The 15429-nt window shown below is 39.3% G+C and overlaps 1 pseudogene; it reads right to left on the reverse strand.

The window, feature by feature from the left end:
- Nucleotides 1-1135: 1135 nt before the first annotated feature.
- Nucleotides 1136-13213, reverse strand: LOC101957325 (large ribosomal subunit protein uL1m pseudogene; annotated as a pseudogene).
- Nucleotides 13214-15429: the final 2216 nt, after the last annotated feature.

The following is a 15429-nucleotide window of genomic DNA, read 5'->3' on the forward strand; positions in this document are numbered from 1 at the left end:
GCGGCCGCCTGGTCAAGAGCCAGGCAGGTGGGTGGGGCAGCCTCTCGCTGAGCGAGATGGGCCTCCGGTGCGAGCCTGGATGGTGAAGGGCGCCTGCCGGTTCGGCGGGGCGGGCCGGCTGCCGGGTGCTGGCCGCTTGCGTTAGGGGGTGCTGGCTTGGGGACTAAACACCTGCACCCGCCGTGGAGCTGCCTGTGGAGGCTGTGTGGTCTAGAGCCAGGCAGGTGGGTGGGGCAGCCGCTCGCTGAGCCAGAGATAGGCTTCCTGTGAGAGCCGCTTGCAGGAGCGGCTGATGGCTGCAGTACTGTACCTCTGTGCCCGCGTGGCCAGCCAAGATCCACTTCTCTGGGACAAACTGTCACTTCCAATAAACCTACCAGTTCTCAGCTGCTCTCCTCTTAAGGGAATTTTGTTAGAAGTTCCTCCGTAGGTAGGTTGGGGCTGTTGCAGTGGGTCGTTCTGGTCTCGTTAAAGTGGAGACATTGGAATTGCTGCTTCCTCGCCGGCCGCCATGATGGATCCCCCTATCCCCCATTCTTTCCATAAAATTATACCATAACTTTTCATTAAATGAGCAGTGATTATGTACAATTATATTTAAATATTGTTCATAGTTAAGCCACACTTAGATTTTCTTTCTTGTACAATTTTTGTTTTCCTAGACAACAATTGCTTCATTTTAAAACTTGCTTTGTTTTTATGTTCCTTTTGTTAATTCAGCATAAACTGGCTCAAGAGCACACTGCCAATACAAGGCTTGTATCAATAGTTTCCTTTCTTAAGATTTTTCAGAGTTAAAATTCACTTTCAAGTGTGACCATCAAAAAATAGCAAGACAACAAATATAGAAATTTTCTCTGATGATTTTGGAAGAGCAGAGAGTGGCATTAGGGATTGATCCCAGGGGTGCTTGACCACTGAATCACTTTTAGTTTTTATTTTTAGACAGGGTCTCACTAAGTTGCTTGGGGCCTTTCTAAGTTACTGAGGCTACACTCGAACTTGCAATCCTCCTTAGTCTCCCAAATCACTGGAATTTCAGGCATGCACCACTGTACCCAGCTCTGATGATTCTTAATTCACCGAAACTAATTTTACAATTCAACACTTTAAGCAGATTCTTTAATTCTTCAGTTTATATTTCTTTCGGCAACAATAGATCAATCTCTAAGTTTAACAAACCTTCACATGTTGAGCTAAAAAGGAAAACTGATACCATAATTGGATCCAACTCAAGTGGTCTATGACTACAAGTCTATAACTATTTGTAGATTGACAGCTATTTGGTTACCTGACATAACCAATCTGCTACTTTGACCTTAAGAAAATTCTTCCTTTCTTCATTTACCTTAATTTCATGTCTAGCTATAGATATTCAAGCATTTTAGAAGGTCTTAACCAATGGAATTTCCAATAAATTCTGGAAAACTTTTGTTCAGCTTCTTTAATGGATGAAGCTCAAGTATTATTTCTGGAACAGCTATATAAATGTCTATATAATATCATCCTCCAAAATCTTCTGAATCAGAGTAGTTCCTCCTGCAAATATAGATCTATTTTCTATTGCTATTTCAATCTCTGGTGCATTCCCTCTAAATACTGCAACTTTATTGATTTCTGAAGCAAATGAATATGGAAAACTAACAACACTGGCAAATGGTACGATTTTGTTCCTTTTCTCAGAGCTATACTCTATACTCTGAGTCAAATCAAGATAAACACATTGCTTTGGATTAGTGAAGTTCAAAATTTAAAATTTTTAGTAGATAAATAGCTTTCTCCACCTTATATACCTGCCTTGAGTATGAGCGTTTAAATAGACATCAATGTCAGGTTCACCTTCCATGTAGACATATGAATTTATTTTTTTCTATCATACATTTGTCTTTCTATCATACCTATGTTACTCTATCTTTGGCACCTTTACTTGTTTTCTCTGCAGGCTTCACTAGAGCAGGACTAAAATATCTTGGGTACCTGGTACTTACAGAAAAAGTATTAAAACATCTTGGAAAAACTATGCCTTTGATCATGTATCAAGACTCTACTGAAACATCTTAAAACTTACTGCCATGTTCACCTTTCTGAACTGTGTTATGTGTATGGTCTCTAATCCCATATAATATCAAAAAAGACATTTAATTTTTCCTGAATATCAAAAATATAATTCTAGGAGTTAAAGAATTTTTTCTAGTGTCTAATATGATTGTGTTTTCCTCAAATTTAATCCTGTTCAAAGTGAAATTAGAAAAGATTTCATTAAACCATCTAGTAGCCTTAAAAAAAATAATAAATAAATTGGTGCTGTATAGCTGTTTACAAAGGTGGAATTCACTGTGGTATATTTGTATGTATTTATCAATTTTATTCCACAGTTCTTCCCTCTTCCTGTGCCTCCTGTCTCTCCCTCCACTCCACTGATCTCTCTATTTTCCTGGGATCCACTTCTTTTTTAATTTTTTTTTCTTATTGTGCTCTAGCTTCTACATATGAGAAAAAAAATTGGCCCTTAACCTTCTGAGCCTGGCTTATTTAACTTAGCATGATGCTCTCCAATTCCATCTATTCATTCAATTACCAGTAAATGCCATCATTTCATTCCCCTTTATAGCTGTGTAAAACTCCCTTGCATAGATATACCACATTTTCTTCATTCATTCATGTGTTCATGGGCACCTGGGCTGGTTCCATAACTAAGTTACTGTGAATTGTGTTGCTATAAATGTTGATGTGGCTGCATCCCTATAGTGTGCTGATTTAAGATCTTTTGGATAAATATCAAGGAGTAAGATAACTGGGTCATCTGGTTGTTCCTTTGAGGAATATCCATTGTGCTTTCCAAAGTGCTTGTACTAATTTGCAGTCCCACTAACAATGTCTGAGTGTACCTTTTTTCCCTCATCCTCATTTTCTCCCTAATATGCCTGACAGGTTGATAAGATGCTTTGGGTAAAATTCCCAGAACAGTCCCTGGGTCACATGGGTCACATTAAGGCTAAAAGAAGCTTTGGAGATAGGAATGAGGAACCTAACTAAGGCTTATTCATTCAACAAATATTAATCAGGACTAACTTGGTGCTAACTATTACCCTAAGCCCTGGAAATTTACTAGAGAATGAGTCAAACAAGAACCTCCACTTTTCTGGAGTTACTTTCTCATCTTGGGAGGGAATCAGGATGACTGTTTGATTAAGGTACTTTGAAAAACACAGTGGTTAGTTAGGGAGAGAGAGAAACAGAAAACTACTGTTCTTGGGCCTCCCTTATTCTCCTTTGCCTTCCTGAGGGTGATGTTGACTAGTAGGGTATCTACAAGCACTCAAACTCCCATCTGAAAACACCTCCCATTGCTGCTTGGATTGCTATCTGGTATGCCAATCAAACCCAGTAATGCAAACCCAGCACCCAAGTTAGGCAAACATGATTCAGAGAGCCATGGAGCTATGAGTATACAAGACTGGATACGTTCTGAAATCCACCTGTGTCAAGTATGCCCTCACTGAGCACCCACTGTGTGCAAGGATCCTGTGGCAGGTACCAGGGCTACCAAGATGTGCTTATGTTCTCCAGGAACTCACAATATACTGGGCAAGTGGAAACACATGGTGACACTTTCAAAACAATACATTTGCTACCATGGAGATGTGAATGGAGTTCACTGGGAACCCAGAAGAGAAACACCTAGTCTAGTCTTGGAAGTTTAGAAGACTTCCTGCAAGAAAGGATGCCTGCTGGAATAGTTTGTGCTCTGTGAGGCCACCAGGAGCAGAGAGCCAGTTAGGTGCTAGACAGCTAGTTCTGAGGTTAAGCACACAATTCAAGCTCTGGCTTAAACAGCCCCACTTAGTATCTTACATTACCCAACCAGCGAAAACATTCATTTTCTCATCTGTAAAACAGGGATGATAGAAAACATATGTTCATAAGGAGAATTAAATTAAAATGTTTCAAGTACTTAGCTCTTAAGTCAATTCTTTTCGTGACCAACTCACAGCAAATCATTCAATTGGCCAAATGATTAATACACTAAATTTTCCAAAGTTACCAAGAAGCTTAATTAGAATATTCAACTTTTAGTTAGTGATTGTAAGATATGTTTTTCTATTAACCAAATTTAGCTTGATAATGCCACCCAGAAAATGAATCTTGTGTAATGCTACCTTTTAAAAAGTGACACATGCAAAGTCCTGGGTTCAACCTTCAGCACTGCAAAGGGAGATGAGGGGGAGATGGCAAAGCAGGAATAAGTGTAAGCTAATTTGTTTTCCATGTGAAGTGCTATTTTCCAACCAAATATTAGGCATTTTATGTAAAACAAATTTGCTTCAATTTTTTCTCATTTCTTTTTCATACTCATAAATGTCTTTCTATTCTTTGAACTGTAAATTTTTTATGATTTTCATCAATTTTTTTCATGGTATATCAAGCTTAAATTTAAATTTATTAAGTTTAAAATTGAATTTAGTTGTAATTTAGCTTTATTATTTTTTCTTTTTTTTATTGGTTGTTCAAAACATTACAAAGCTCTTGACATATCATATTTCATACATTAGACTCAAGTGGGTTATGAACTCCCATTTTTACCCCAATTACAGATTGCAGAATCACATCGGTTACACATCCACATTTTTACATGATGCCATATTAGTGACTGTTGTATTCTGCTACCTTTCCTATCCTATATTATCCCCCTCCCCTCCCCTCCCATCTTCTCTCTCTACCCCATCTACTGTAATTCATTTCTTTCCTTCTTTTTTTTCCCATTCCCCTCACAACCTCTTATATGTAATTTTGTGTAACAATGAGGGTCTCCTTCCATTTTCATGCAATTTCCCTTTTCTCTCCCTTTCCCTCCCACCTCATGTCTCTGTTTAATGTTAGTCTTTTCCTCCTGCTCTTCCTCCCTGCTCTGTTCTTAGTTGCTCTCATTATATCAAAGAAGACATTTGACATTTGTTTTTTAGGGATTGGCTAGCTTCACTTAGCATAATCTGCTCTAATGCCATCCATTTCCCTGCAAATTCCATGATTTTGTCATTTTTTAGTGCTATGTAATACTCCATTGTGTATAAATGCCACATTTTTATGGGACATGCTAATAATAATTTTTCTTGATACTTTACTTTTTCTCCTGAAAGGTTGAAAGTCTTGATATAATGACCAGAAGGTGACTTCCTGATCCCAGTCAAGAACCTTTCCAGATAGTATCTTTCTCCACCCTGGAGCACCTACCAGTATTGACCATTGTTCTTTTGTAAAATTTTATTTATTTATTCTAATTTATTATACATGACAAAAGAAGAAATTTCAATTTATAGTATACATATAGAGCACAGTTTCCCATGTCTCTGGTTGTATAAAAAGAAGAGTCACACCATTCATGTTTTTATACATGTACTTAGGGTAATGATGTACATCTCATTTCACCATCTTTCCTACCCTCATGCCCCCTCCCTTCCCTTTGCCCAATATGAAGTTTCTCCATTTTTACCATGCTCCTCCCCAAACCCCCATTATGGATCAGCATCCACATATCAGAGAAAACATTTGGCCTTTGATTTTTGGGGTTGGTTTACTTTACTTAGCATGATATTCTTATCTTTAAAAAAAAGGAACTTCCACTAAAGAAATTACAGTAGTCCCTTTTATCCACATGGGGTAGGTTCCAAGACACCAGCAGATGCCTGAAAACACACTGAACCCTCTATCTACTGCTTTTTCTATGCATATGTGTGCACTAAAGTTTGTAAATTAGGCACAGTAAGAGACTAACAGCAATAATTAATAATAAAATATAACAGTTACAGCAATATTCTATATATGAAAATGTTTCTCTCTCTCTCTCTCTCTCTCTCTCTCTCTCTCTCTCCCCTCTCTCTCTCTCTCTCTCTCTCTCTCTCTCTCTCTCTCTCTCTCTCGTTGAATGGAACTTTAGTTAACTGAAACAGCAGACATCAAAATGCTGGATAAGAGGGTTTTGTGATTATTAGAAAATATGGACAGGAGATAAATAAATAAATGTGTGAATGTAAATTTTTACAAAACAAATATCATTTTCAGCACTTTAATGTATATCCTAGAATTTTCTTCTGTCATTCCTCACATGGATATTATGGAATCTTCTCATACAGTATATTCTAGTTTGTAAGTTTTTTTGCCTAACACTACAAATAGTTCATCAATGTTATATCTACAGCAATGTTTGAGAGGTACAGAATATTGCATCATGTGGGCAATGTCTAAACTGCATTCCAAATGTGCATCACAGTCACCAACCAATCACAGTGGATGCTGGCTAGTGCCCTCCTACACTGTCATTGACTGGGGATCCACTGAGCCAATTGGACTGTGCTGACTTTTACATTGTTTTCATCTGTTCCCAACCAGCTACAAGAATGAAGTGAGTATCTTGTACACTAAACCTTTGTTTCCAGCATGATCAATTTCTAAGGAAATGTTTTAATAAGTTTAATAATAAGGTTTAATAAGTTTAATAATTCTTAAAGGAATTTCTGTGTTTTAACTTTTATAATATATTTATCCAAACTGTTCTAAAAGGTTTTATTAATTTACATTCACTTTGGTAGGAAACAAGAGTCCATTTTCCACACTCTCTGAGAATACTACCATCAATAATCTAAGTTCAAGTAACATTTCACTAATTCAGTTTGCATTTCTTCTATTACTATTGAGATAAAATTTTCCATGTTTCTTGGTCATTTTTGTTCATCTGTGTGGACTGTCTGTTGATATTCTTTCTCCTTTTGTCCACCAAGAGTCTTTTCTCTTATTTATTTGCAAGAAGTGTGTCTGTTAAGAGCATTGTCTTCATTAAAGCTGCAAACCATTTTTATAAATTTGTGTTTTGTCTTTTTTCTATAACTTTGTCTTTAGATTCTTAAAAATGTTATGTTGTTAATCTTTCAGAATTTTTAAATTCTCTTTTTGTTTGAATGCATATATATGTATATATTGCATCCAATTTTTCTTTTCATATTCTTTTTTCATTCTCTTTATCTAAATATTGGTTCCACTGAAAATTTATGTCAGTATGAGAGACAATGCAGGGATCTAACCTGCTTTGAGATGGTGAGCTTAGTGGTCAAACAACATTTATTGAAAATATTCTGTCTCCTTATTTTAATTGGCACCTTTGTGTTATATTGTACATCTGTTTGCAGCTGGATATATTTTTGTTATTTCAACTCTATTCCTATGTTGATTCTTCTTCCAATCATATATTTTTATCATTCTGCAATGACTTTTAATAACTTGTTGAATAGTTGCCTTTCTATTATTATGCTGTTTGAAATTTTTATTGGCTAACTGGCCATCCTTAAACATTTATTCTTCTACATAAACATTCAATATTCCTTTCATAAAACTTTTTTAAAAAAATTTTTGTTTAGATTTTTCATGGAATTATGTTACATTTATGTTATTCTGGTAATAATGGGCATCCTTAAAATATTAGGAAATTAGTGTGTTTTGACATTTGTTGAAGGTGTTTCTCATGTTCTTCAGTCATATTTTATAGTTCACTCCATAAAGATCAAGCAATTAACTCACCCAGTTAATTTGAAGCTGTTTATCATTACTGCACATTGAGACAGAGCTCTCCTCCTCTGCCCTGCCCTCACTATCCTGTTCTGAACTTTTATGGGTTTTATAACTGGCCATCTGTGGAGCTCACTCACTATTAATACTTTTTTCAGCTGATACTTTTGAATATTACAGGTTGTACAATGATAACTTTGTGCCCTTCTCAATATTCATATTTTTTTGTCTTGTCCTTGTAAGGGTCTGGCGGACCGTCGGAGGGAGAGACCATACAAGAGACCAGCTTCATGCAATTGCAGGGGGAAGTTTTATTGAACCAGCATGCTGGGGCTCAAGGCTCACTCAGGAAGGGAGAGCAGCCCAGAGCCCAGAGCAGAGGTCAAGCAGAGCTTAAGTACACTTTTTGGAGAGGGTGGGGGGCTTTGCATACATCAGAACAAATCATCTTGAGGCACTGGAAAATTGAACAACAACCCTGAGCCATGATTAGTACATCTATTGGCAGGAACAGTCTGGGCAGAGGTGATTGGTCACCCCTGAGTGGGGTACACATTTAAACTGATTGGTTTTGTGGCCTGGATGCTTATGTCTGAGCTATTTGGAGCCCTTAGCTAATAAACAACCAGGGAATCAATGGAAATATTTACTGGGCAGTTCAGGTATTGTTCTAACAGCTACAGAGATTACAGGTTCTGGGGGTAGCAGAGGAATTTTAACAATACCTGGCCTATTATTATTATTTTTAGCCCAAGCCTTTCAATTTAGAAACCTTACAATCCCCAGTCTTTTACACTTTAACTCAGACTCTTGCAGCTTAGAGTCAGCTTAGAAATTTTACCTTTACAGTCCTGAGCACAGTTCAGGAATTCACAATTGTGGGGACACCATTTAACCTGCCTCACTATCCCTGAATCTGCTGGGCCAGTAGCACCCTTGTTTTTCCTTCTCTCTCTCCTTAGTTTCAGATTATCAGGACTGGGACTCTTAGTAAAATTAATTGGGACACTCTTAAACATTTTTATAGCCTGAAGCCAATTAAATTATATAGAAAGTGCCTCTTACCGTCATGTGTGACTGAATTTGTCCATCCATCCCCCAAACATCTGAACTTCTATCTTATGGAAGTGGTGGGGTGTTCTTCATCAGTTTCTTCCATGGCTTTTAGTCTCATCAGATTTTTCTATCTATGAAAATAATTTTTCTACTTATGAAAATAAAATAAGTATGCTTTTTTATTTTATTTTATTTTTCGGTACTGGGGATTGAACCCAGGGGCACTTAACCACCGAGCCACATCCCCACTCCTTTTTTTATATTTTATTTAGAGACAGGGTCTTGCTAAGTTACTTAAGGCCTTGATAATTTGCTGAGGCTGGCTTTGAACTCACAATCCTCCTGCCTCAGCCTCTGAAGCCACTGGGTTCTTATGACTTTAATCTTCTTCCATCTCTATGTTTCTTAATTCAAGTATTATTTATTTGTATTTTCTTTTTTCACATGTAAACTTGCTAGAGGCTTGCCTCTTTTATTTATTTATTTATTTTTTGCTTTGTTTTGTTTTGGTATTAGGGATTAAACTCAGAGATACGGAGCTTAGGTCCTCACTAAATTGCTTAGGTCCTCAGTAAATTGTTGAGACTGGCTTTGATCCTGCCTCAGCCTCCTGAGTCACTGGGATTACAGGTGTGCACCTCCACCCCCTGCCTTTAATGGTCTTTTAAAAGAGCTAGTTCTTTGATTTCTTATCAATTCTATTATATCCTGCTTTCTAATTTACTTATGTCTGCTTTTATCTTTCACTTTCTGTTTCTACTGTCGATTATATTTTGTCTCCATTTTTTAGTCAATTGCTCAGTGTTTCTTTTTTATCCTTCATTTTTATTCAGTTACAAAACCACTTAAACTTTGTCTCCTCTCTGATAAGTGATCAGAAAGAAGGATGCACAGAGAGGACACTGTAGCTAGGACAGCAGGCTCAGAAATAGACATCAATACTGCACTTCTCTGCTGGGCACCTAGCTCTGCCTCTCGGTGGTAGCTCTTCAGATGGTGCCATTATGTACATCACCTCTTTCCTACTTTGCTTCTTACTAAATGTTAACCAGAGAGCCAAAGTGGCCCAGGGCTGCACGCCATCTTTGGCAGTCATGGAAACAAAGGGCCTTCCAACATTATTGCTTTTTCTGAAGCAGTTTTGTCTCATTTGCAAGACCCTGCGGCCTAACTGGCACTTACTGGGAAGTGCATTGATCAGCCTGAGAACGAGACCACTCATGTGACTATACTGAGTGTTTCTGACACCCTGGCACAGGAGTCACCCTGCCCTGCCCTGCCCTACCCCATTCTACCCCAATCCCCTCAGCCATCTCTCATCTCCTCCTGGCTCTGCCGGATTTATAGAAGGAGGTCTGTGGTACAGAGCATTAAGAAGATGTAAGGGATCATGTCAATGGATTTTATTAAAATATTAAACTGTTGAGGAGGAGGGAGGGATGTACAGTGTGAAACACTCTTCAGTCAGACCAGGCTAAATCTACCTGTGACATCTCAAAAGGACCACTTTCAAGGCATCCTAGGGCTTCCACAGAGAACCTTAAGAAACACCTGAATTAATCCATGACTTCTGGTGGAACTCCATGCAGAACAGTGTCAATATCTATTGGCCTTTTGCATACGGTAACCAGCAGAGAGGAAATACAAAATTGGGGGATGGAAGGAGGTGGGTGTCTGCCCATGCCTGACTGCACAACTTTCCTTCTTTATGGAACAAAAATCTTCACTTCTAATCAATTCCTTGTAGGATTTCAGTCCCTGTGTTACATTCCTGAAATAATTAGCACTGAAAAAAGTTAACTGAGCTTTTGCTATGTGCCAGATATTATGCTTAAGTATTTTTTTAAGAGCTTTATTGGGACAGAATTTACATACCATAAAACTAACTCATTAAATATACACAATTCAAAGATTTTCAGAAAATTTATAGGATTGGGCAGCCATTATTAAAATCCAGTTTTAGAATGTTCCATAATCTTAAAAAAACTCCTTCAAATCTGTTTGCAGTCAGTCCTCTAACCCATGTTCAGCTCCAGGCAATCATTGATTTGCCTTCTGTCTCTATAAATTATTTTTTTCTAGAAATTTCAAGTAAGTTGAATCATATAGTATACATTCTTTTGTATCTGGTTTTGTTCTCTTGGTACAGTGTTTTTTCGATTCATCTATGTGATAGCATGTATCAGTATTCCATTATTTTTATTGTTGCACAGTATTCCACTGTATGAATATACCACATTTTGTGTATCTATTGACAATATGATGGACATTTAGATCACTGTAGCTTTTTAGTTATCATGAATAATGTTGATGTGAATGTTCACCTACAAATATTTATGTGAACATGTGTTTTTTTTTCTTTTAGATAAATATTTAGGAGTAAAATCATTAGGGTGCTTAATAAACTTTTTTTTAACTTTTAAAGAAACTAATGAGCTGTTTTCCTGAGGGACAACATCATTCCCACAAACGATATATGAAGATTCTAGTCTCTCTATATTCTTGCTAATGCTTGGTGTTGTCTACCTTTTTTATTGTAGCCAGTCACATGGGCATGTAGAGTCATCTTGTTGGGTGTGGTTTTCTATGTCTTCTGCCCTAACCCTCATCAATACTTTAGTCAGGATAGGCTAGGTTATGCTGTGGTAACAATCAACCTCCAACCCTCAGTGACTTCAAACCACAAAGGTTATTTCTCACACATGCTGCATGGCTAGTGATGACTAGAAATGGTGAGGAGAAGGAGTGCTCATCAATGGCACCCAGCGACCCAGGCTGATGGGAAGTCCTGGAGGAGGAAAAGGCAGACTGCTGTGGTTTTACCATCCCCGCCCATGCTCATGGTGAAATTTAATTGCCATTGTAACATAGGTGGCACCTTTGAGAGGTGGGATCTTAAAGAGATGATTAGGACAAAAAGGCACCACCCTTGCCAATGGATTAAGCCTTTTATTGCAGGAGTGAGTTCATTATTAGTGGACTCTTGGTGAAAGGATGAGTTCTGCCTGCTTTATCTACTTGCGTTTCTTCCATGTTACAATGCAGCAAAAAGACTCTGGCCAGACACTGATGCCATGCTCTTCCCAGTCTCCAGAATGTGAGAAATTCTTTTTTCTTATAATTTACCTAGCGTGTAATGTTCTGTTATAGCAACAGAACATGGGCTAAGACACAGACCACACCAGTTCTCAAAGCTTCTGCCTGGCAGTGACAAAGTCTCTTTCATTCCTATTTCACTAGCTGACATTTCACACGATCACTGTTAACTTCAAAATAGACAAAAAGTGCTGGGCCTGTGGCTCAGTGGTAGTGCACTTGCCTGGCATGTGTGAGGCACTGGGTTCAATACTCAGCACATAAAAATAAATAAATAAAATAAATGTCTACCAACAATTATTTTTTTAAAGTGAGTGAAAAAGAGAATCATTAATTTATCAAGAGGGAAAGGTGAATTGGAATATTTGTGAAAAGCTAATGCATTTCATAAATGCTGAGGAAGAGAGTCTCAGCTTTTTACAGAACTAGGAAGCCAAAGATCAGAGCTGAAGGGCCTTGAGGATAATTCAAGTGGAAGCAATCCACTACCCAAGCCTGTGTGTGTGTGTGTGTGTGTGTGTGTGTGTGTGTTTGTGGGTGTACCAGGGATTGAACTCAGGGCACTTGGCCACTGAGCCACATCCCCAACCCTATTTTGTATTTTTTTAGAGACAGTTTCTCCCTGAGTTGCTTAGCACCTGGCTGTTGCTGAGGCTGGCTTTGAACTCATGATCCTCCTGCCTCAGTCTCCCAAGCTGTTGGGATGACAGGTGTGCACCATGTTGCTTGCATTCTTATTAACTACATTGACACTTTCACTGAGATATTGTTTGCTACAGAGTTTTAAAACATCCCTACTGAGGAGTAGGTTAACACACACACACACACACACACACATGAACAACTTTGGCACGTGGCTTTACTCCGTCCCACAATGAGATCGAGCTCACATCCAGGGAGCCATCTCATGGTCTCTAAATACTAACTCTGCCTGCCTGCTTCAAACCAGGGTCCATGTAATCATCTCCATAGAGACATAGAAGACCCCTGGTCCTGTCACCACCTTCATAGATAAAGATCATATCCTTTTACTCCCCGTCCCCACATACACAGCACTTTTGCTCTCAAAAAACTCCAGACTAAATTCCAAACAGAGAAAACCCTGTGTGCTTGAAGTGGGTCAAATAACTTTCTTAATTAAAAGCCGACAAAGACCAGGAGAGGAACTTTATTGTAAATAGGGAAGAGCAGCACATAACTTCAAGCTGACATGGTGCCCCAAGGAGAGTACAGCCATGGATTTCCAGGTCCCCGTGCTGAGAACTGCAGCATAGTCAGGTGTGCAGTGCATCCTCCAGGCCTGGACTGGGCCCTGTTGGCTGGCTTTGAAACCTTGTGCAGCTGACTCCTCTAAGCCTTGGTTCCCTCCTTGGTAAATGGCAGTAACAGGAGGATTTATTGGACTTAGGATTGAATAAGGAAATATGTGAAAGTCCTTAGCAGGGCTCCCAGAGCCTGGGGAGAGTTCAGTGGTCATATTAACCAGTTGTACCATCGATGTCATCGTAATATACTCAGGTAGCTGAAAATGGAAGTCTCCAGATATGGTGTTCAGGGACTTGTTGGTCTTGGAATCATATTCTAGGTTGAAGTTACCCTGGGATGGCTGTCTCCATTTCTGATTATGCTTACTTTTGTCAACACTAGTCCAGGGCAATTTATGATAAGTTGAAGGAAAAAAAAAAAAAAGAAAATCAAGAAGGCATTGAAGAGAATAGGAAGGGGCTCTTTCCTTGAGGAACAGGAGTGCTGATGATTCCCTCGAGGGGGGAAGCAGTGTCCAGTGGGGGAAGACATGGCTCTGCCTTCCTACTACCTCCAGGGCCCGGAGCAGCTCACTGTGCCTGTCTGGCCCTCCAGGTAGAAAACTTAAGCAGTGGAACTTTAGTTTTGCCTCTGTCTCTTTAAAGTCTCAATGGGGGAGTCCTTATCCTCACACCGGATAAGAACTTCAGGCTGGCTCCAGAACATTCCTTCTCACTCATAGTTTTAAACACTCCTTTTATTCCTAAGTCCCACAGTTAGTCTCTTTTCTAAACCTGAAATGTCATACCTAGGACACCAACCTATACTTCAGACTTTTTTCAAGAGAGCCTTTTTTGTCTTCCTCCATGTGCTCCATGGTAAAGGGTTGCTGATTTTCTGGGAAGTGGGAAAAAAAATGCCACCTCCCCCAACATGTCCACATGGGGGCTGGGAGTGGGGAGAGGTAGGATTCATAAGGGCGGAAAGGAAGGTACTTACTTGAGTGTGCTCAGGCACCACGTGGGTCAATAATTGGGAATGCAGGGGCTGGGGTTGTGACTCAGTCAAAAAGTGATCACCTAGCATGTGAGAGGCCCTGGGTTTGATCCTCAACACCACATACAAATAAATAAAATAAAGGTATTATTTCCAACTACAACTAAAAAATAAAAATAAATTTAAAAAGTAATAATTTGGCACAGAAGGAGCCACCAGCCCTGAGGCAGCTGCAGCTCTGGCCACCATAGAAATCCCTTCCTGCTTTGCAGACTCTGGTGTTCACCTTCCCATGTGTCTGATGGGGATTCATGCCCTCTAGATGATCCCAGGAGACCATATCTAAGATGTTCACAACACAAGACTGTCTGCAGGAAACATACTCTGCCAGGACAAGCTTTGGGCATACAAATTCACATCCATTTCTGTGTTAGTCAGCTTCCTTTGACTCTAACAAATACCTAAGTTAATACATTTATAACGAGAAAGGATTCTTTTCTTTTTTTATCCTGTTTTTTTTTTTTTTCTTTTTGAGGGGGTGTGCCAAGGATTGACCTCAGGGTCACTCAACCATGGAGACACATGACCAGCCTTATTTTGTGTTTTATTTAGAGACAGGGTCTCACTGAGTTCCTTACTATCTCGCTTTTTGCTGCAACTGGCTTTGAACTTGGGATCCTCCTGCCTCAGCCTCCTGAGCCTCTGGGATTACAGGCATGCACCACAGTGCCTGGAGAGAAAAGGATTCTTTGGCTCACAGTTTTGAAGTCCATGACTAGTTGGACTTGTTGCTTTGGGGCCTATCACGGTGAGGCAGCACATCAAGACATGAGCTTGGGTTAGAAAAGCCCATTCACCTCAAGGCCAAAGATAATAGAGGCACACTGTGATCCTACAATCCTTTTAGAGAGATACTCTCAGTGACCTATGACCTCTATTGGCACCATCTCTCTCTCTCTCTCTCTCTCTCTCTCTCTCTCTCTCTCTCTCTCTCTCTCACTATAGATTAAACTTAAGGGAGCTCTACCACCTAGATATACACCAGTGCCAGGGACTAAGCCTTTAACACATGGACATTAAGGAGATATTCCAGATCCAAGCCATAGCAGCTTCCTCACTGGTCTTTAACCTCCTGTACTCTCAGGAGTAATTGCACACAGTCCCTTTGCCTCCCTCTCTCCAGCCTCAGAGGATCAAACTCTCCACAGCCTCTCAAAGAAGCTGGACTAGAGGTGCAAGAATAGGTAAAACATCCCCAACTTTAGTGTATGTGTGTGTTCATCAGAAGGTGAACAACAGTCTAATGTTTGTAAAATCCTCTAATACCTATTGATTCTTTTATATCCTCTTTGTTGACCAAGGTTTTGTGAAGCTGGCAGGATTTGAGAAGTGAGACAAGTTCTAAAGTTGGTCTGTAAAAATCTCCATCTTCTTTTGGTAGCTCACTTGGTGATTTTGCAGCTTTGAAATCTCAGTGCT

The sequence above is a fragment of the Ictidomys tridecemlineatus genome, chromosome 11, assembly GCF_052094955.1.
Source record: "Ictidomys tridecemlineatus isolate mIctTri1 chromosome 11, mIctTri1.hap1, whole genome shotgun sequence".
In the NCBI taxonomy this organism is placed as follows: domain Eukaryota; kingdom Metazoa; phylum Chordata; class Mammalia; order Rodentia; family Sciuridae; genus Ictidomys; species Ictidomys tridecemlineatus.